The sequence below is a fragment of the Chlorocebus sabaeus genome, chromosome 1 (assembly GCF_047675955.1).
Source record: "Chlorocebus sabaeus isolate Y175 chromosome 1, mChlSab1.0.hap1, whole genome shotgun sequence".
Taxonomy (NCBI): Eukaryota; Metazoa; Chordata; class Mammalia; order Primates; family Cercopithecidae; genus Chlorocebus; species Chlorocebus sabaeus.
In genome coordinates, this window is record NC_132904.1 from 56,504,231 (window position 1) to 56,525,525 (window position 21,295).

Here is a 21,295-nt window from a genome sequence, read left to right on the forward strand (position 1 = left end):
GATCTGATGGTTTTATAAAGGGCTTTTCCCCCACTTCACTCTGCACTTCTCCCTGCTGCTGCCATGTGAAGAAGGATGCATTTGCTTCTCCTTTCACCATGATTGTAAGTTTCCTGAGGCCTCCCCAGCCCTGCAGAGCTGTGAGTCAATTAAACCTCTTTCCTGTATAAATTACCCAGTCTTGAATATTTCTTCATAGCGACCTGAGAATGGACTAATACAGGCAGTATGGTCATTTTCATGATATGATCATTTTCATGAGCTTGGGATGTGTTTCTAGTTGTTTGTGTCATCTGTGGTTTCTGTCAGCAGTTTTTGTAGTTCTCTTTGTAGGGATCTTTTACATCCTTGGTTAAGTATATTCCTAGGTATTTTATTTTTTGAGCTGTTGTGAAAGGGATTAAGTTCTTGATTTGATTCTCAACTTGGTCATTGTTAGTATAAAGCAGTGCTACTGATTTGTGTACATTGATTTTGTAACCTGAGACTTTACTGAATTTATTTATTAAATCTTGGAATCTTTTGGAGGAGTCTTTAGGGTTTTCTAGGTATATGATCATATAATTGGTGAACAGCTGTAATTTGACCTCCTCTTTTCCAATTTGCCCTTTCTTTCTCTTGCCTGATTGCTCTAGCTAGGACTTCCAGTACTATATTGAATAGAAGTGGTGACAGTGGGTATCTTTGTCTTGTACCAGTTCTCAGAGGGAATGTTTCAACTTTTCCCCATTCAGTATGATGTTGGCCGTGGGTCTGTCATACATGGCTTTTATTATTTTGGGGTAAGTCCCTTCTATGGCTAGTTTGTTGAGGGTTTATATCATAAAGGATGCTGTATTTTATTGAATGCTTTTTCTGCATCTATTGAAATGATTGTATGATTTTTATTTTTAATTATGTTTATATGATATATCCCATTTTGAAGTGTGTTTTAATTGGCCAGTTTTTAGGGGGGATTTATTTTAGACAAAGGTGAAGATTAAGGGGTCTGCAATGGCCCTGCCTAGGCAACGGATCCAGCAGCATCAATCCCACAACTATAGGGGTATCTACAGGTCATTCTCGATTAATGAGGACATCATCTCTAGCTTCTAGTTTTTGCTTTGGCTGTGACTTGGTCAAAGGAAAATGGAGGATTGTACAAGGTGCAAAGGGGCACAGTCGAGTTAGTGGTTTTGATAAATGGACCAACATGGGCAGGATATAGGACACTGGGGAGGAGAGAAGTGATACTAGGAAAACAGCTTCAGATTATGCTTCTGAAGCTGGGAGGTTAGGGAAGCCTCTACAGTGGAGCCTGTCCTGCTCAGTCAGGCTGTTGAGGACTTCAGGTTTCAGACTATACTAGGGATGGCTGGAGCCAAAGTGTGGCAGCTGGAAGATGTGATCTCACTTAAAAGAAATGCAGAATTGGCCAGGCGCAGTGGCTTATGCCTGTAATTCCAACACTTTGGGAGGCCAAGGCAGGCAGATCACGAGATCAGGAGATCGAGACCATCCTGGCCAACATGGTGAAACCCCGTCTCTACTAAAAATACAAAAAAACTAGCTGGGCATGGTGGCAGGTGCCTGTAGTCCCAGCTACTCAGGAGGCTGAGGCAGGGGAATCACTTGAACCTAAGATGCAGACGTTGCAATAAGCCGAGATCGTGCCATTGCACTCCAGCCTGGTGAGAGTGAGACTCCATCTAACAAAAAAGAAAAAGTAAAAGAAGAAAGAATAAAAGCCTGCCAGGACAAGGCTTTATTGCAAATGCTTCTCTACTTGTAGAGATCAGACTTGATGAAGAAAGTGCACAGACGAGAAGTGGGGAAGCAGAGCTCAGAGAACCAAATTCTGTCTTAAGCCATCTGCCTTCTCCTGGCTTTGGCTAACGGTATTAAATACCCTCCACCCAGCCCCACCCAACATGCACATGTGAACACACGTGTGTGCAGCTTCTGTCCCTCACAGCTGCAGGGGACAGATTTGAGCTTGCCCCCATGATATGCTTAGACACACATAAAGTCATAGTCACTTCTGCCCCCTCCTGCCTGGGACCCAGGTTCCCAAGGATCAACCAAGATCCCTGTTTCCCAGAGCCTTGCCCTGGTGGCTATCACTCAGTGATGCTTGGGCTGGCTGGAATCACAGCTCTGACCCTGCTCATTCCCCTGGATCCTCTTTGGAATATTCCCTGGGTGGCTGGCTCTGGAAGGAAGCAAAGGAATGCATTTGCCCTGTTGTAAGTCTGGAAATCTAAGTAGCCTGAGTGCCTGGGGGTTAGGCTGTATTCTCTAAGCTGAGTTTCCCAACTCTCCTGGCTAGGACCCCTTGTATTAGTCCATTTTCATACGACTATAAAGAACTGCCTGAGACTCTTCCAGTTTGCGCTTTCCTTTATGAAAGAAAGAGGCTTAATTGACACACAGTTCCACATGGCTGGGGAGGCTTCAGGAAACTTACAATCATGGCGGAAGGCGAAGGGGAAACAAGGCACTTTCTTTACAAGGTGGCAGGAAGGAGAAATGCGAAGTGAAGGGGGAAGAGCCCTCTATAAAACCATCAGATCTCATGAGCACTCACTACCATGAAAATAGCATGAGGGAAACCACCCCCATGGCTCACTGATCTGCCTCCACTTTCTAGGGAAAAAGAATTTGCAAATAAGGAAGTTGCAGACAACTCACTGCTAGCACCGTGTGTGAACTGCCTACATTCTATTAAGGAATATAAGCTAAACACATCCTAAAGCAATTCTCTGTGAACTTGAAAATCATTGAGTAGTTCTGTTATTTTTAACTTTACCATATATGGTCAGTTACGTAAATAACACAAGTTCCAGGAGTCCATCACCAATAATAAGTTTCTTTCTGTCAAGCAATGGGGGGGAGGAAGTGGTGAGTAATTCCTGCCTCTGAGGTAGCCATGGGATAGCAGTGTTTCCCATTTGAACCCATATGGATGCCTGCCTTAAATGCTAGTTGTTAGAAAAATGTACATTGGAAACCCTATTGCAAGTAAATGTCACTGCAAGTTGTAGGGTTAACCAGCAAGCAACTAAATTGATAATGATGAAGCTAAATTAATAGTAGTCTGTAGTTAAAAGGCAAGAGTAACAGTAATTAAAACCACAGTCCCTCAGGATGGCATCTCTTCAAACCTTGCAAGTATGCATTTCTATGGGAACATTAGTGCTGCCAGACTCTTTAGGAGGGCTTGGCATCAGAATCTTCTGGAAACACATTAATAAATTTAGTCTGTGATGCAAGATGAAGGAAATGCTATCTGTTAAAATTCCTCATAGGAAGGGAACCATACTTCCCTGCCAAATATCCCTTGGTGGGTCCTTGGGCTAGGAGATGAGGCAGCCGCCAGACCAGAATCTGGAGAGAGCTTTGAGGGAGAGGTGGGCTGGCGGAAGGGTGGGTTGGGAAATACGTATCCACTGCTCTGGGCGAAACAGGGAGAAAGGAACAGCGAGGTAGTTGAAACCCTCTGTCTGCATCGTGACCTCTCTGCATGAACATCACTGTTACAGGTTAAATGTTTGTGTTCCCTCCTCCAAATTATTGTGTTAAAGCTCCAACCCTACCCCAGTCACAGTGTGACTGTGTCTGGAGGTAGGGATTTTATAGAGGTAATTATAGTTAAATGTGGTCACAAGGTTGGGGCCCTGAGCCAATAGTATTAGTGTCCTTATAAAAAGAGACAATGGAGACCCCAAGTATGATCTATCTTTCTCTCTCTCTGTCTCTCTCTCTCTTTCTCTGCTAGTGAGAAGGTGGCCATCTGCAAGGCAGGAAGAGAGCCCTCACTAGAAACTGAACCTACAAGGACCTTGATCTTGGACTTTCCAGCCTCCAGAACTGTAAGAAAATAAATTTCTCTCATTTGAGCCACATGGCTTGTGGTATTTTATTATGGAAGCTTGAGCAGATGAAAATAACCTCCTACCTCTACCAACCCCCCCCAACCTCCCAGCTCACAGAGTACAAGGGGGTTGGGGGTGGGAGCTAAGGAGGTGCCTGAGCTCTGTGCTCTAATTGGCCCTTGGGTGAGCTCCCATGGACCCTGGGGCAGGTGAGAGGTGGTGGGAGCCCAGAGGCACAGAGAGAAGCATCAGAAAGTCAGCCCTGGCAACTTGGAGACATCAGCCAGAGCTCTGGACTTCCACAGGCTGTGTAACTGGATTTGAAGGCAGCAAGGGCCTCAGCTGAGAGCTGGGAAGGCATATATAATCACTGCATTAATAACTTTGGTGCTTACATAATTGGGTATCAGTAAGGAGGCCTGAGATGAAGGAAGACAGGGAAGACCAGGAATTGCATGTTGTTGTGGCTAAGACCCCAGGAAGGCACCTGAACACTTGGACTGCTGGTGAGAGGCAGGAGGAACCTCTGGGCTCCCTGCGGCTGCAGCTACAGTCCCCTCTTTGAGAACCACTAGTCAAAGGCGTGGGTTCCAGGGAGGCCCCCAGGAGGCTACCCACTTGTGTTTTTCCAGCTCACTCTCAGCTGTGTTCTTCCAGGAACTTCAGACCCCACAACCTGCAGCCTGGGCCTCAGTCACTGGGATGATCCCCCTGTGAAGAGGGTCTGCTTATAGCTGCCACCGTCACGGTAGCAGTGGAGCCAGTGTCACCTGGTGATGCCACTGAGGACTAGTAGAGCCATCTGGGCCTGAGACCACCCTGAGCCCCTGTGTGGAGGGCCCTCCTGTCCATTTTCTACTTTTCTGCTGTCATATTCTTCCCAGCCATGCCTGGGCCCAGCCTGGTCCTCATACTAGCACCCCCACCCTCTTCCTCTCAGCTCCTGGGCAACCTGCTATGTCCTGCCCTTGCCTTTAACCCAGGGCTCCTAGTAGGGGTAGAGGTTGACATGTCCTGTCAAAATCATCTGGGCAGCATTCTCTCTGCATGTGGGCTCCACACCCCCAGCAGTGTGACTTTGTAGCCCCCTCATCAAGAGCTGGAGTCTATTCCCCAACCCCTTGAGTCTGGGCTGGCCTTGCGACTTGCTTTGGCCCATGAAATGCTATGGCCTGGAAACACGCAGGTTCTGAGCTTAAGCCTTCAGAGGCCTCGTGTCCTTCTGCTCTCTGTCTTGCTCCCCAACCTTTGCTGTGAGAACAAGCCCAGATCAGCCTCCTGGAAGATGAGAGACCATCTAGCACAGAGCCCAGTCGTCCCAGCCAAGGCCCAGACATGGGAGATGGCCCACCCGAGGTCAGCAGCTCCCCAGATTTGGGTCTGCCCAAAGGGAACAGTGGACTCTGCAACTGCCCAAAGCACTAAATGCACAAACCCTCCCTGCGGCATGGGGTCTTTTCCCAAGCTGACCTTTAGGGTCTTGATGAGCCCTGCGTGGCTACCTTCATGACAGCCCTCACCTTCCAAGCAGGGCTTCTCAGAGAGGCCGGTCAGTGGGAGGGTCCCAGAGCTCCCAGAAGAGGCCGCCATGCCCTCAGCCTTACAAGCCAGAGCAAGACATGAACTCAATCTGCAGAAAGACATGCTCTTGGCCCTTGGATGCTGTCTTAAGGGCTGTGGTGGGCAACCCCACAGATTGAGGCACTCAGGGAGGCAGTATGCCTGTCCCAGTCAGCCTTGGGAAGAAGATTTGGCTGTGAACACAGGACTGGCTGCCCTTCAGCAGCCTACATGGTGGGATGCATGAAGAGCAGGCCTCACATCCAAAGTCTAAGCGCCAAAGGTTCAGTGTCCCCACATTTCTCTCATAAGTGTCTGCCTTTCCACTAGTTTCTAACTGGGAAGCTGAGGTTGTGAGAGTTTTCCTGAAAGACTGGGGTGTCTGGTGTTCATGTTAGACCCCAGGTGGGGTGAGGCTTTCAAGTATGAGGAGTTTCCCTATCCCCTCTCCCACCCACCCCTTCTCCAGGCCTGAGCCAGCCAGGTAGAAACGTGGGATCTTGGTCTAAGGACCCCGTGGGTTGCTCGAAGACCCTGCTTTGCAGAGCGAGACCTTACAAGGCCTTACAAGGACCCGATTGGCATTCACAGAACTTGGCCTGAGCCTTGCAGCAACATCAAGCTCATGGCTTATAGAGCAGTCTGCTCTGGAATAGTGTGATTCCAGCTACTAGAAAAGACTTCTTGGCCGGGCATGGTGGCGCACACCTGTAATCCCAGCACTTTGGGAGGCTGAGGTGGGAGGATCTCTTGACCCTAGGAGTTAGGATCAGCCTGAGCAACAAAGTGAGCCCCATCTCTACAAAAAATCAAAATATTAGCTTAGTGTGGGTCACACACCAGTAGTTCCAGCATCTTGGCAGGCTGAGGTAGGAGGATTGCTTGAGCCCGAGAGGTCGAGGCTACAATGAGCTATGATTGCACCACTGCACTCCAGCCTGGGCAAGAGAGTGAGACCCAGTCTCAAAAAAAAAAAAAAAAAAAAAAAAAAAAGGAAAAAGAAAGAGAAGGAGGGAGGCAGGGAAAGAGGGAGGGAGGGAAAGAAGAAGGAAGGGAGGGAGGGAAGAAGGAAGGGAGGGAGAGAGGGAGGGAGGAAGGAAGGAAGAGAGGGAAATAAATGGAAGGAAGAAAGGGGAAAGAAAAAGAAGAAAGAGGAAGAGAGAGAAGGAAGGAGGGAGGGAAGGAAGGAAGGGAAAAGAAAGGAAAGAAGGAAAGAGAGAAAGAGAAAGAAAAAGAACGAAAGAGAAAGAAAGAAAGAGAGGAAAGGAAGGAAGGAAAAGAAAAGGAAAGGAAAGAGGAAAAGGAAAGAAAAAGGAAAGAAGGAAGGAAGGAAGGACAGAAGGAAGGAAGGACGGAAGGAAGGAAGGAAGGAAGGAAGGAAGGAAGGAAGGAAGGAAGGACGGACAGAAAGAGAAAGTCCTCTTGCTCATCTGAACCTTTCCTCCCATGCTTTCTCCCTGTATCGGTTTCCCGAGGCTCTGTAACAAATTACCACAAAAATGGCTTAAAACAACAGAAATGCATTTCCTAAATGCCTTTTCTAAACTTCATATACATGAAAAAGAATGTATTATGTACTCTTGTATCTGAGTTCTTCTGCTTAACAGTTTTAACTGAATTTTCATTCAGATATTTGTATATTCTCATGCTATTGAAACGTAGGTTTTTGAGATTCATCCATGTAATAGTAACTCATTTCTTTTGGCCAGAAGTCCAAATCAAGGTATTTGCAGAGCCATGCTTTCTCTGAAGCTTCTTGGGCAGAATCCGCCCTTGCCTTGCCAAGCTCCTGGTGGTTCCTGGCATTCCTTGGCTCATGGCAGCATCCCTCCAGTCTCTGCCTCCTTCTTCACACAGCCTTCCTTGCTGTCTCTCTGGGTGGCCCCTCCTCTCCTCTTCCTCTAAGGACACCAATCATTGGATTTGGGGCACACCCTAAATCTAGGATGATTTCATCTTGCAATTCTTAACTAGTTATGTCTTGCAAAGAGCGTTTTTACCAAACAAGGTCATTTTCTGAGGCTCCAAATGGACATGAATTTGGGGGAGGGCACTCTTTAGCCCACTACACTCTTTCATGGTTCCTCCTCTGCCCCAGGCCCCCACTGAGCACTTGTGCTTCCTCAGCCCCCAACAGCCCTCCAGGATCAGACATTGGCCATGCTCCCCAGCTTTGTTCCAGGGCAAACAGCCCCGCTCCTTCCACGGCTCTCTCCAGCCCTAGTCTCACTTCATGATCTTCAAACTCATCACTATCCTATTCATCCCCCTCTGGACCACCAGTTTGTCAAAGTCCCTCTTAAAACATGGCTGTTGACATGGAGCCCAGAAACCAAACTCCCAGCCACTTCTCGTGTTGGGCGCAGTCCTCCTGACAAGAGAGCCTAGACTGGCACTGACTTGGGTGACTGAGGGCATGACACTCTTGCCCGGGGCCTCTCCAGCCCCCTGTTTCTTACAGGAGCTACCTTGTCTCCTCCAGCTGCAACTTCAGCAGTTGACTTTTTGACCCTAAATTCAGAATGTTGCATTTGCCCCACTGAGGTCCCCTGTTGGAGGTCTGAGCCCCATACTTGTAGCCTCAGGAATGGAGTGTTTTTGGGCCCAGTGCTGCCCTCTGCTTCTCCCTTACAGCCCTAAGCAGAGAAAGCACCAGGGAGTTGGAGAAAGTCTCAGCTTTTGGGCCTGTGAGGGTGGATCATACTTGTAATCTCAGCATTTTGGGAGGCCAAGCCAAGATGATCACTTGAGGCCAGGAGTTTGAGACCAGCCTGGTCTACACAGTGAGACCCCCATATCTACAAAAAATTAAGAAATGAGCTGGGCATAGTGGCATGCTCCTGTAGTCCCAGGTATTTAGGAGGCTGAGGTGGGAGGATTGCTTGAGCTCAGGAGTTGGAGGCTGCAGTGAGCTATGATCATGCCAGCCTTGGTGGCAGAGTGAGACACCATTTCTTTTTTTTTTTTTTTTTTTTAATTTATTTATTATTATTATACTTTAAGTTCTAGGGTACATGTGCATAACGTGCAGGTTTGTTACATATGTATACTTGTGCCATGTTGGTGTGCTGCACCCATCAACTCGTCATTTACATCAGGTATAACTCCCAATGCAATCCCTCCCCCCTCCCCCCTCCCCATGATAGGCCCCGGTGTGTGATGTTCCCCTTCCCGAGTCCAAGTGATCTCATTGTTCAGTTCCCACCTATGAGTGAGAACATGCGGTGTTTGGTTTTCTGTTCTTGTGATAGTTTGCTAAGAATGATGGTTTCCAGCTGCATCCATGTCCCTACAAAGGACACAAACTCATCCTTTTTTATGGCTGCATAGTATTCCATGGTGTATATGTGCCACATTTTCTTAATCCAATCTGTCACTGATGGACATTTGGGTTGATTCCAAGTCTTTGAACAACCTGCTCCTGAATGACTATTGGGTACATAACGAAATGAAGGCAGAAATAAAGATGTTCTTTGAAACCAATGAGAACAAAGATACAACATACCAGAATCTCTGGGACACATTTAAAGCAGTGTGTAGAGGGAAATTTAGAGCACTAAATGCCCACAAGAGAAAGCTGGAAAGATCTAAAATTGACACTCTAACATTGCAATTAAAAGAACTAGAGAAGCAAGAGCAAACACATTCGAAAGCTAGCAGAAGGCAAGAAATAACTAAGATCAGAGCAGAACTGAAGGAGATAGAGACACAAAAAACCCTCCAAAAAATCAATGAATCCAGGAGTTGGTTTTTTGAAAAGATCAACAAAATTGACAGACCACTAGCAAGACTAATAGAGACACCATTTCTTTAAAAAAAAAAAAAAAAAAAAAAAAAAAGCCTCATCTTTTGAGGCTTGGGTTTGAATCAGCCTTTTTTTCCTGTTGCCCCTTAGCTCTACCCCAATCCTCCCAAAGCGGCTCCAAGCCAACCCTGGCCCTTGGGAGGGTGGGTGGCCCTTCAGACGGGGTCTCCTCCTGCCTTCATTGGTGTAGCTGGAGCACCAGAACGGGGCTGTTCTTAACGCAGAAGGGCCTGAGACAGAAACTCAGAGCAGACAACAGCCTCTCCCCCATGCAGGGCTCTGAATTCTCACTCAGAAACTTCCACTGACTGAGCCTTTGGTGTGCAGGTTGGCCGCAGTGTTCCTCAGGCTGGCCCCTTAGGATAAAGCCCCTGCATCTCAAGCCTCAAAGACTAGCCCTCAGCCCCAACCCTTAGCTGTGCAGAGGGCATCCACAGCAACCTAGGTCCTGGGGCCTTGCTGAGGCTCAGCCTTTCAGGAATTCCCAAGCAGTGAGAGTTCAGAATTCTACAAATAAAGAAACTGGGGTCAGCAGGAAGAGAGACCAGGCCTGCTAGGCCCTGGCATCAGAGCTTTCCTTCCCCACTCAGGCCGGCTGCACCCTCACAGTGGCTGCAGAGGCAGAGGAGGAGAGGAGGAGGTGGGAGAACTGAGGCCAGGTGCTGCCCCACCCTCCCTTCCTAGGCCCCGCTCCTGCCTCTTGAGCCTTCTTTCTCTCTCAATTTATGTAAATGTCATATTATAAATACAGTTTAGTAACCTGCAGTTTTGCCAAAACAGTGCATAATGGATATGTCCTCATGGCAGTGAACCGAGATGTGTATCGCGGCCCTTCCATGGCTGCCCAGTAGCTGTCTCTGTCCCCTAACAGGCATTCCATACAGACGGACACAGATGCTGATGGCTTCTGCGATGGTAACAGCTCTGTGATGGGGCTACCTCAGCACACTGCGCGTTTGTGCGATCAGCTCCTTTCTATAGATTCCCAGATGTGGATTTGAAGGTGAAAGGGCATGTATATTTCATGTCTTAATCTGACCACCCAATGTCTTAGGGTGGTTGGGGCCCTCCCCGGGGGAATGTGGTAAGTTATTTTGGATCCTGAGATTAAAGGGAAGCTGCTTTGAAGCAGGGAAACAAGGCTGACCAGACTGGGGCTCCTTGAGGGCAGGGGCCAGGCTCCCATCCAAGGGGAGGCAAGAACCTACCACTCAGGCAGGGCTTCAGAACTGGAGGTGTTAATTAGAGATGGATCCAGAAATCTATAAACACCCGAAAATGACTGACATGTGCTAATTTCTTCTTTAGTATTCACAATGGCTTTCTGTTAATTAAGAAGAGACAGAGCCCAGGGGAGAGGTGATGGGCCAGTAATTCTGGCACTGGTGGGCTGGGCAGGCTGCCCATCCTGGGCCTGCTGATGGTGAGGGGGCAGCCAGGGCACAGTTTGACCTTGAGGACACAGGCCAAGGACAGCCTGGCCCTCAGGGAGCCTCCTCGGGCAAGAGGTAACATTGTGCATGGGACAGGCAGCAGCTTTCAGGTTTCTTGTTTTTTAAGCTCAGTGACTGCTGGCTCTTGAGGAAACTGGGGACACAGGAGGCCTGGGTGGGGGATTGGGGTCTCCCCTTTCCCAGGGAGTCTTTTCCATAGCCATGCAGGGACAGGGCGGACAGGCTCCTTCCCCCACAGCTGATGGAGGAAGTGAGACTGCACTGAGGTTTCCGAAGTGGGTCCACTTCTTTGGGTGTGGTGGGTAGGGAGGACCTTATCCTCTGCTGCTTGGCTGCAGGAGTAGGATGAGAGGATGGAAACCACCGTCAGTTATATCCCTCAGCCCCCCTTCATCACATGCTCACTGCCCTTTCCTACCACTCCACCACCCCATAGAAGCTAGGGCTGAGCCAGAGCTCTGGCCCAAGTCACTCTGGACAGATGGGAACATCTGGAGACAGCCTGCGTGTGTGTGTGTGTGTGTGTGTGTGTGATGTTGAGTGTGTCCACTGTCTTGTCTGCATGTTCATTGTGCATATCGTTGTGTGTATGAGAATGTGTGTGAGTGTGTGTTCAAATCCTGTACCATTTTCAAGCTTCATGTGCCTTTGGGAAAGCTACCAAACTCTCTATAACTCATTCTCCTCATCTGCAAACTAGGAATGGAGATAGTGCCCACTTCACAGGGTTGCTGCGAAGATTATATGAGTGTGTGTCGCACACTTAGAACAATCCTTATGTTTGAAAAGCATCTTTAGCCTAGAATCCCTTTCCCTCCTCTACCACTTCATTTATTTGGTGAATTCCTACTCATTCTTCAAGACCCAGCTGAAGTTCAGGCAGCATCAGGTCCATGTCACAGTGCAGGAAGATCTACCCTTAGAGTTCTAGGCTCAGGGGCAGAAGCTCTCAGTCCCTAAAGAAGCAGAGAGGAGCCTCTGGTCCCCATACCTCATAGTCAGAACATGAATGTACAATGATGTGAACACGTCAGCATGGGCTTGTACACATCTGTACAATGATGCATGTATATACACAATGTACACCCACACACTCACAACCTGCATGGATACAGGAGGTACCAATACTTTGTGTCCTCAGCATTTGCAGACATAGGACTCACACACGTAACCTTGGCATGCACAGTGCGCACGGATGGAAGCCCTCCATTGTCTACAAACATGATGTAGAAGCAGAACTTATATACACACATTTTGTACACATTTAGTACTTTGTTCACACATATATACAAAACATATACTTTGTACACATAAACTCTTACATAAACTATATATGCACAATGCAGACAGACACAGAATGCATACCTGTGTACATGCATGGCATGGATATATTCTTTATACACAGGGCAACACAAGAATAACGAATACATATGCACACACGTGTGCTCACACACACTGCACAGTCCCAAATGCAAGGCCTCAGACTCTCACAGTCCACACAAACCAGCCTGTAGCTGCCATCCCTGGGGAAAACTCACCCTGAGCCAGTAACCTCCCTTTAACCTTCAGCGCTGAAGGCTGCATTGGACCCACAGATGGGGAATTAATTGGTGTCATTAACATGAGGCAATGATAATGACTTCTCATCGATCCCTGTGGCAGATGTATGGCCACCCCGAGGTGGAACTGGGAGCTCAGGATTGGGGTCTGGGCCTCTCTTGCGGAGCTTTGATCTTTGGTGGCCACACTGGATGCCCATTCCTGTAAACAGACTGTGGTCAGGCCCCACCTTGCAGGATTCCTCATAGAGCACAGAGGGGAAATGGAACCCAGGGGAGATATGCCACTTCCCAAGGTCACCTGGCCTGCTAGAGGCTGGGGCCACCTGGGCACTCAGGACTCAGCCCTTCATATGTGAGCCTCCCCCGACCCCCTCTGTGCTCTCCCACCCCTTCTGTAGAAGTCACTCTTGTCCCTCCTTTCCACCCAGGCTCTAACCATCTCCTGTAGGGCTGGCCCTGTTCACAGTCTCTGTGCTGTGTCCTGGGGCCTTCAGTGGGACTGAGACCATGAAGTGGAAGGGCTTGGCTGTAGGAAGGAGAGGGCCTGGGCTGCAAAGAGGATGAAGGTGCAGAGGCTGGCCTGGGACAGACCAACAGACCAGCAAACTCCTGCTCCTCCAAGAGGCTGCCTTTTCCAGGAAGCCTCCCCTGATGGGCCTACTCCAGGCCTAGCTGGATCCCCTTCTGATGCTTCAGCAACTTCTTCTCCATCCAGCCCTTATCCCATGGGATTGTAGTGGTCTGCTTCCCCCTTTCCTTCCCCACTGTGCCATGAGAGAGTCTTCCTGTATGGCCTTTATCTAATGATCTCTGCAGCTCCTTCAGGCTTACCCCAGAACAGGCAAGTAGTAGGTGCCTAATGGATGTTGAATAAATGGAAATAGACTGAGACAGACAGATAGGCAGACAGACAGGTGGAAAGGCTGAGACCAGAGCTGGAAGGACAAATGGAGAGGGGTGCTGGAGCCCAAGTTCCAGGACTCTGTGGGGTGGAAGGTGGGTGCATGGGCCTTGGGGGCTTGGCCAGGTGCCCAGTAATGGCAGAGAGTCTGTGTTCTCTGGGGCCCCCTAGAGGCTTCGGGTTCCCTTCCTGGGTTGGAGCCAGGCTAATTCCTCCTACCTGTCCTCTCGGGACAGAAGCGTGGGGAAGGTAGCTGAAGGCCCTGCAGCTGGGAGCTGGGCTGGAAAGTGGCAGTGGGTAAGTGGAGGTGGAGGGGTGGTAACGGTAAATGGGATCCAAGGAATAGGATTCAGACTCTGTGGGTTCAGACACGGGCCGAGGCTGAACTCATTCCCAGCAGCCCCCTGGAAGCCCAACCTGGGTCAGGCCCCTGGGGACACCCCCAGACTGGCTGGCTGCACTGAATTTGTTACTGTCACTGCATTTCCAGGGTTTATAATGAGCTGCTAATGAGCTGTCAGCTAATTATGAGAATTAAATGGGGTAGCGGGGCTGAGTTGAGTTTTGCTGAAAGCTTCTGGGGTGTCCGGGGGGAGGGAAGGTCCCCATCAGCTTCCTGGCCCCCTCATGAAGGTGAGGGTGAAGGAATTTGCTCTTGGAGAGAAAGAGGGAGAACTCCAGCAGCCCCGGAATAAGGCAATTCTGGCCCCACAGCTGGGGAGCACCTGCACCAGAAGGCAGGGCAGTCGGGTCTGCGGAGGGCAGCTGAGCGGCCCCAGAGGTTTGACTCTCTGTGTGACCTCAGGCACGTCCCCCTGGGTCTAGAGTCTTTCCTTCTATCTGTAAAATGGGTCTGGAGGAGGAGAAGGGACTAACCAGCTGTTGCCTGCTGGCCCTTCCTCGCATCTCAGCCCAATCACAACACTTCTTCACAGATGTGGCTCAGAGGCCCCCAGCTTTGTGAACATAGGAATTTGCTTGGGGGTCACATGAAATAATTGGTGAACCCAAGTGGATAATCTTTAACCAAAGAAATGAGTGCATATGTTGACAGGTGCAAGAACATTCATAGCAGCTATTTTCATAACAGAGCAAAACTGGAACAACCCCAATGTCCATCAACAGAAGAAGGGATAAATAAGTTATGACATATTCAAACAATGAAGTAGTACATAGCAATGACAAAGAACAAACTACGTACATAGACAGTCTTCATTTTATGTGATTCCATTTTATGTGCATATTCCGATATGCACAGATTCCAGTTACCATGGTTTAATTAAGCAATTTCAGTCTCTCAACAAGGTGGTTCAAATTTCAGCCACCATTTTACTGGCATATTTTAAACTGTGAGTAGTGGCCTAAGGGGTAAACTTCCCTGCTGGCTCTTCAGTTTGCAAGCTGCTCCATCAATAGCAGATACATATCATGATCGATGACCAATCACATCCCTCTTTCTAAGGCTGTTGGTGATTGGACAACGGCCAATTGGATCTCTAATTGAAAGAAGGAATTAGTTAACAAAGAAGAAATTGCAACAAAGAAATGAAAATGATAATGCTAGAAGTAAAATTCGACTCAAATGTAGATGGAGTTGTAGAACAAATAGCTGACTGGGAATGCCCACCGACGCTGCCGCCGTTTGGCTCCAGATGTGCAGCAGAGGAACTTAGCAAAGACAAACGTATTGACATAAACGAGGAACGAGGTTGTGATGAAGTGGATGAACATGCCCCGGAGAAAGTGATGCTCACAAAAACACTTCACACCAAAGGAACTTCCAGAGATATTTCACAACATTGAAAACACAAAGGAGGAAATGTTGGTAGCAGATCCAAACTCAGAACACAGTCTGACAATTGGCCAACACATAGAAAAGGTGCTTGCCTGTATTGTAAGTGACACGACCAGCACTGTTCAATCTGCTCTTCATAAGCTTTTACAAAGAAGTAAAATACTGTAATTCTTAATTTTCTGATGTCTAAAATTGCATCAGAATTAAAACTAATTAAAACTAATACTAAATGAGTATTAGTTTTACTATTGTTTTTATTTCCCAACTATATTTACAACTTAACAGTAAGAGTTTTTAATGTTTTGACAAAACTTCTAAAGGTCACAGAACAATCATACTTTTCCCCCACTGATTAGGATCTCCCTGTGCGATTTCAACTCACACGGTCGTTTGTGTGTCCCTCACGCACCACTGTGCAGAGCGAGAGCTGCCGGTACATGCAGTTGCACAGATGACTCTCACAGAGATGATGCTGAGAAGAAGCCAGATGCAAAAAACAAGTACATACTTTATGATTCCAGTCACATGAAGTTCAAAGGCAGGCAAAACTAATCTATGGGAGTAGAAGCCAGAAGAGTGGTTACCTGGGGTAGGTGGGGGTACTAACTGGGTCATGAGGAAGTCCACTGAGATGTGGGCTATATTCCGGAACTTGATTTGGGTGGTTTCAGGCATGTATAAATTTATTTTAGAAATCATCCAGCTGTATACTGAAAATGTGTGTACTTTATGTAACATATTCTTAAATAATTTTTTAAGTGGAGAAATCCTGTGAATGTCTTCGGGTTTTGTGCGGCTCCATCTTCGAGAATTTGACAGTATTCCACATGGCTGGCCTTTTTTACCTCCTTCACTCTCTTCCCTCACCCACCCCCAGTAATCCGGCCTTCCTGGTTGCCCTTCCCTCTCTCTGGCTACTCCTCAGCCCCATGCCTGACTTCTCAGCGCTGCTCTTCACTTTCTCCCCACATTGGTCATCACCTGCTGCACTGGTCCTCCTCCACCCTGAAGCCCAGGCTCACCCAGAACCTCCCCGGGCTCACTCCCTTCAGGTGTGCAGCATGTGACCCTGTCACCCTTGTCTCCTCAGTCTCTCTCAGGAAGGAAGGAAAGAAGGAAATGAGGGAGGAAGGAAATGAGGGAGGAAGGAAGGAAGGGAGAGAGAGAGGGAGGGAGGGAGGAAGAGAGGGAGGGAGGGAGAGAGGTAAAAAGAGAGGGAGGGAGGGAGGGAGGAAGTAAGGAGGGATGGCAAATGGATGGGAAAATAAAGGAGAAGGAAGGTCAGTCTGGCTGCTGCTGGGGAAGGGGCAGCTTCAGGGAGAGACCGTGCAGGGCAGGAGCTGCTTAGGGAGGATTTGGGCCTGATCCCAGCTGTAGAGAAGCAACACCCCATTAATGCCTTCCCGGCCACTGACGCGCCTCCCTAATGGAGTCTGGAACTCCACACTATTAGCCACAAATGGCATTTTGAAATGGCTTTTTTTTTTTTTTGGGCGAACCCCAAAGACATTGCTAAGATTTACATTTTCAAATATATGCTGACCTTTTTTTCCTCTTTCTTTGAGTTCATTTGTCATCAGTGTATAATTGAATCAATATATTTCCCGATCAGCCCTAAGATTGAATAAGGTCATGGGGAGCCGTGTGTGGGCATTAGACATCATTATTTCACTCCGAATGAGCGGCCATGGCACGGAGCATTCCGGGCGCCAAATGAAATTCTATTAGATTCTATTACACTTTTACAATTATAGAGACGTTCCAATATTACAAGGGGAAATGAAGTTATAATAAAAAAGCCCAGAGGTGTATTACAGAGAAATGGGCACACTATTTTTCTAGTTAAAAACTTGATGGAAGGAGCTTGACTGGCTTTCGGTTGCCGAGATGTGACCTTGTTCTCAAAGTCCCTCAGTTGTTGGGCCCCGGCCCTTCCTTCCCAAGCCTGTGCTGCTCAGAGAACAGTCAGAGCCAGAATTTGGAAGCCAGTTTACCCTCTCTAATCAAACTGAGTCCAGCTCCTAGGCCCCATGGAGGCACAGACTTGTTCCAAACTGATGTCATGTCCGGGGCGATGAGGCAGCCGAGATACTGAACCATCCTGCGGAGGTGTCTGACCCTGTGAGAAAGAAGCAGAGTGGCCAAGCAGGCATGTGAGAGGGTGGCCATGGGCCTGCATGAGCACAGGCACCTGCCTGCTGGCATACGAGGCAGGGATTCCAGCAGTGGTGGCGTGGGTGCCCACTCCGTGCTGTGGAACACCTGCTCCATGCCACTGTGCTGCAGTGGGCCAGGGATCCTGCCATCCTGTCCTGACCCTTGCAGAGGCGTTCCATCAGCTCCATGCACAGATAAGACAGGGCCCAAGAGGGGCAGCTGGCAGGGCTTCCTGAAGAAGCAGAGGAGACAAGCTAGGCCTTGAGGGATTGGGAAAGCCTGGATATAGGGATAAGAGAAGAAGAGCCCCAGAGCTCGGAGGAGAGGAGAAACCAGTGCAACGAAAGGTCCAGAGGTTAGGGTGAGCCTAGCGCATTGAGAGTCAGGGATTGGTGGGGGTGGTGGAGAGGGCAAATGCTGGAGAGTGAGTAGGTGGGTGGGGGCTGGGGTGAAGGGTGGGGCCTCAGCCTCTTGGGAGACCTGAGGGCAGGCAGGGGTCTGGTCAGGTGCGGGTTGGTGGCTGCCCAGGAAAGGCTCGCTGTGGGATGAGGTGCACGCTGGACAACCACCCAAGGGAGGCAGGACAGGGGGCCAGGAGGGGGGCTAAGACCCAGGTCTCTGGCACCTGGGTGGTTGTCCAGGACCATCTTGGGAAGAAGACAGTGACAGAGCCTCTTGGGAACAGGCATAGAGCCCTCCCCTTCCCTCTGGCCCTGCCCAGGTGCGGGGATAGATGGTGGATAGATGAATGAACTTCAGGCTTTCCAGGAACACTATTAGATGGGATAATGGTTCACTAATCTTTCACTCCCCTCTCTCTTGAGGTATACATTTTCCCACCCATAGATGTTGGACCTGGCCATGTGTGGTAGGCAGAATTGTAAAGGTGACCCCCCAAGATTCCTGATCCCTAGTTATCAGTGCAGCACTAATTTAGGTACTGCTGTGGAGGGATTTTGCAGATGTAATTAAAGTCCTAAGTCAGTTGACCTTATGATACAGAGATTATCCACGTGGATCTAAACCAATCCAGTGAGCCCCTTAAAAGGCAGAGCATGTTCCCTGGTTAGCAACACAAAAGGAAGCCGAAGAGTCAAAGCACGAAAAGGATTTTTTGCACTATTGCTAGTTTGATGATGGAGGGGCCACGTAACAAGGAATGCAGGCGGCCTCCAGAAGCTGGGAGCAATGCTGGCTGCCAGTCAGCAAGGAAACGGAGACATCAGTACTCCGAGGGCATGGAAAAATCCTGCACCTGCAATAGCAGGAATGAGCCTGGAAGAGGAGCCCCAGCTCTAGATGAGAATGCAACGGCTGACACCTTGATTTCTGCCTGGGCAGAGAGCCCATCACATCATGCTGGGCTTCTGACCTACAGACTGTGGACTTATAAATGGGCATTGTTTTAAGCCACCAATTTCATGGTAATTTGTAAAACAGCAATAAAAGACTAATTATGCCTTGACTTGTATTGGACAATGGACAATGCAAGTGACAATGTGGACCTGGGGCTAGGCCTTGTAGGTTTCTGCTCAGCCTCTCATGATCCTTTGATGATTAGAGACTAGGAAGTGCAGGCCCAGGAGCTGTGCCTTCTGCTGGGCCAGAGGAACCGGCCTGAACCTAACAGGACCCTGCAGCCATCCCTTGCTGACCTGCATCCTAAAGTGGAGTCACAGAGCCAACCTGCAGACCTGGTAACAGCAAATCAATGTTGCTCTAAACTGTGGAGTTGTCGGGTGTCATGCCACCATCATGTCATAGCAGTAGTTGAATTTACAGATACCTTCATCTTAGCAGCAGCCAGGAACAGGCTGGGACAAAGAGGCATGGGCTGCTTTGAGGTCCTGGAGCTGTCATCTTGTGCAGGGGTGAGCCCTGGAGGCCAAGGCTTGTGCTGAGCCAGCCTGATCCACAGCACTGGAACATCAGCTAACTGTCCTTACCACCACCCTGGGTGTCTGCATGCCCTTTCTGTTGGGGTCACCTCTGGAAGTCACTGTGCCCCACTAGGAAGTCTCCTTTCCTCTAAGAAAGCTGGAGCCCCGTGGCCTTTCCCTTGCTGCTAAGAGGGATGCTTGCCTTTTTCCAGGCAAGTTCTGCTAGACCACCCCGTGCCAGCTGCACAGGAAAGTGTCAGGCCCTTGCCCCCAAACTCGGGGGACACAGGCCACATCCCCTCAAGAACCTCTCTCTCTGATTGCTGGGCAGTGCTGATGTCTCTCAGAAAAATCCTCACTTGTCTCACCCACGACCTGGAGGCAAGTAACTGAGGAGACACACGGGCCCCTGAGGGTGTCCACTCAGCGAGCCTTGCCCGGGCCACCCAGCATCATTCTGTTAAGACACAGGGTCTGGGCTTCTGTTTTTCCCAGCATTGGACCTCAGTTTAGACCAGCACCTCTCCCTGCCCTTTTACAATTTACTCCGAAATAACCTCAACTTTACAGAAAAGTAGCAAGTCCAGTACACATAACTTTTTTCCCTGAGCCATTTGAAAACATAGGGTGATGACATGGGGCCCATCAAGAAAACACTTCCGCATGCATTTCCCTCAACCTTCTTCAACACAGCAAAATCAGCAAATTAGCACTGACATATAACTAGCAGTCAGTCTTCTGCCCCACTCAAGATGCACCAAGCATCCCAGCAATGTCCTTTAGAGCAAAAGGGCCCAGATTTTGGGGTCATGCATCTCACTCAGTTGTCATGTTCCTCAGTCTCCCTCAATCTGGGATAGTGCCTGGTCTTTCCTGACCTTATTGCCTTTGTGATGACAGGCCGGTATTGGGCAGGCTGTCCCTCAATCTGGGTTGTCTAACATTTCTCAAGGTTCAATGCAGGCTGTGCGTGTTGGACAGGCCTGTTACCATGGGCTTGTCCCCGCGCTTCTTGTCAGGAGGCGCAGGGTTTTGACTGTCCCATTGCTGATGCTCACTTTGATCACATGAGGAAGGTGGTATCTGCCAGCCTTCTCTCCACGGTAAAATTATTCTTTTTCCCTTTGTAATTAATAACTATGTGGGAAGGTATTACGAGACGGTGTAAATATCCCATTCCTCATTAAATTTTCAATTTATTCATTTATGTCGGTATGGATTCATGGTTTCCTATTTCTTTCAATGGGTTATGAACTGCTACTATCATTATTTATTTTGATGTTCAGATTGCCCCAGATTTGGCCAGTGGGAGCCCCTTCAGGCTGGTTTGTCGCAGCACCCGCCCCCTCTCACTGTCCCAGCTGTTCCTGGTCATTCCTCCGGTGGAACAGTACCTGGATGACCTCAATAACCATCTTTTCACCCTCCAGGTGCCCTGTAGCAGCGCCTTGAAGACTACTCTTTCAGGCTGGCATCCTGAGCACTTATTTCCCATCCTGACAGTTAGACTTTGGCTAGAGGGCAGATCTCAACCCCTGCCCTTGGCTGGCACAGATCTGGGCTGAGCACACAGGCACAAGGCACTCCCACTCACCAATGCACTGGAGACAGGACTGAGCTGTTGGCTCAAAGGGAGTCTATGCAGCTTCCTCAGGTGTGTGCAGGTTGGGGTCCCAGCTCATTTCCAGAGCTCAGACATGCCCCCACCCCAAGCTGGGACTCCCCTAGTCCTCAAATCCTGACGTCTTCCAATGTGGTCTTCCCTGTTGTCCCAGGAGAGGGCAGGGCTCAGCCTGGCTCTGCGGCCACTTGTGGGTAGCCGGTGATTTGCAGGGGAAGTGCAGGAGAAGGCCCAGTGGCAGCTGTGTCATAATAGAAGACATGTGGGCAGAGTCTGGAGAACCAAGAGAGGGCTGCTTTGAGCCCAAGCTAGGAAAAGAGGCTGAGTGACACCAGGAGCCTGTATGGGGAGGCGGGGCCATACAGGCAAGCCCCTGTTAAACCAAACTTCAGAGTGGATAGTGGCCAAGCTGAGCTGAGTACCTGCAATTTTCTAGCTTTTCTAGCTTCAGTTCTCATACCTCTTCAGACATTTCCTAATGTGGGGCTCTGGTGACACACTGGGCGTGAGCTCATCTGAGCTGGTGGCCCCATGTAGAGCTCCCCCCACCTCCAGCTTTCAGGAGCAGTTTGCATGGCTCAAAGGTGACCCTAGGGTGCACCTGAATGCTGCAATTCCTGCGGGATTCCTGGAGGCAGATTGTGGGCCTCCTCTTCTTCCCCAGCCTTCTCCTAGTGGGGAGGGGTCTGAGGGCAGGAGGACCTTT

General features: G+C 49.2%; 1 protein-coding gene across 6 annotated transcripts in view; it reads left to right on the forward strand.

The window, feature by feature from the left end:
- STK33 (serine/threonine kinase 33) overlaps positions 1-21,295 on the forward strand; it is a 270,185-nt gene that overhangs the window by 234,578 nt on the left and 14,312 nt on the right. For all 6 annotated transcript variants that reach the window (XR_012093839.1, XR_012093837.1, XR_012093833.1 and 3 more), the window contains one exon: positions 3,758-3,851. The gene's annotated coding sequence lies outside the window, so the exon portion shown is untranslated. The remainder of the gene's footprint in view (positions 1-3,757; positions 3,852-21,295) is intronic.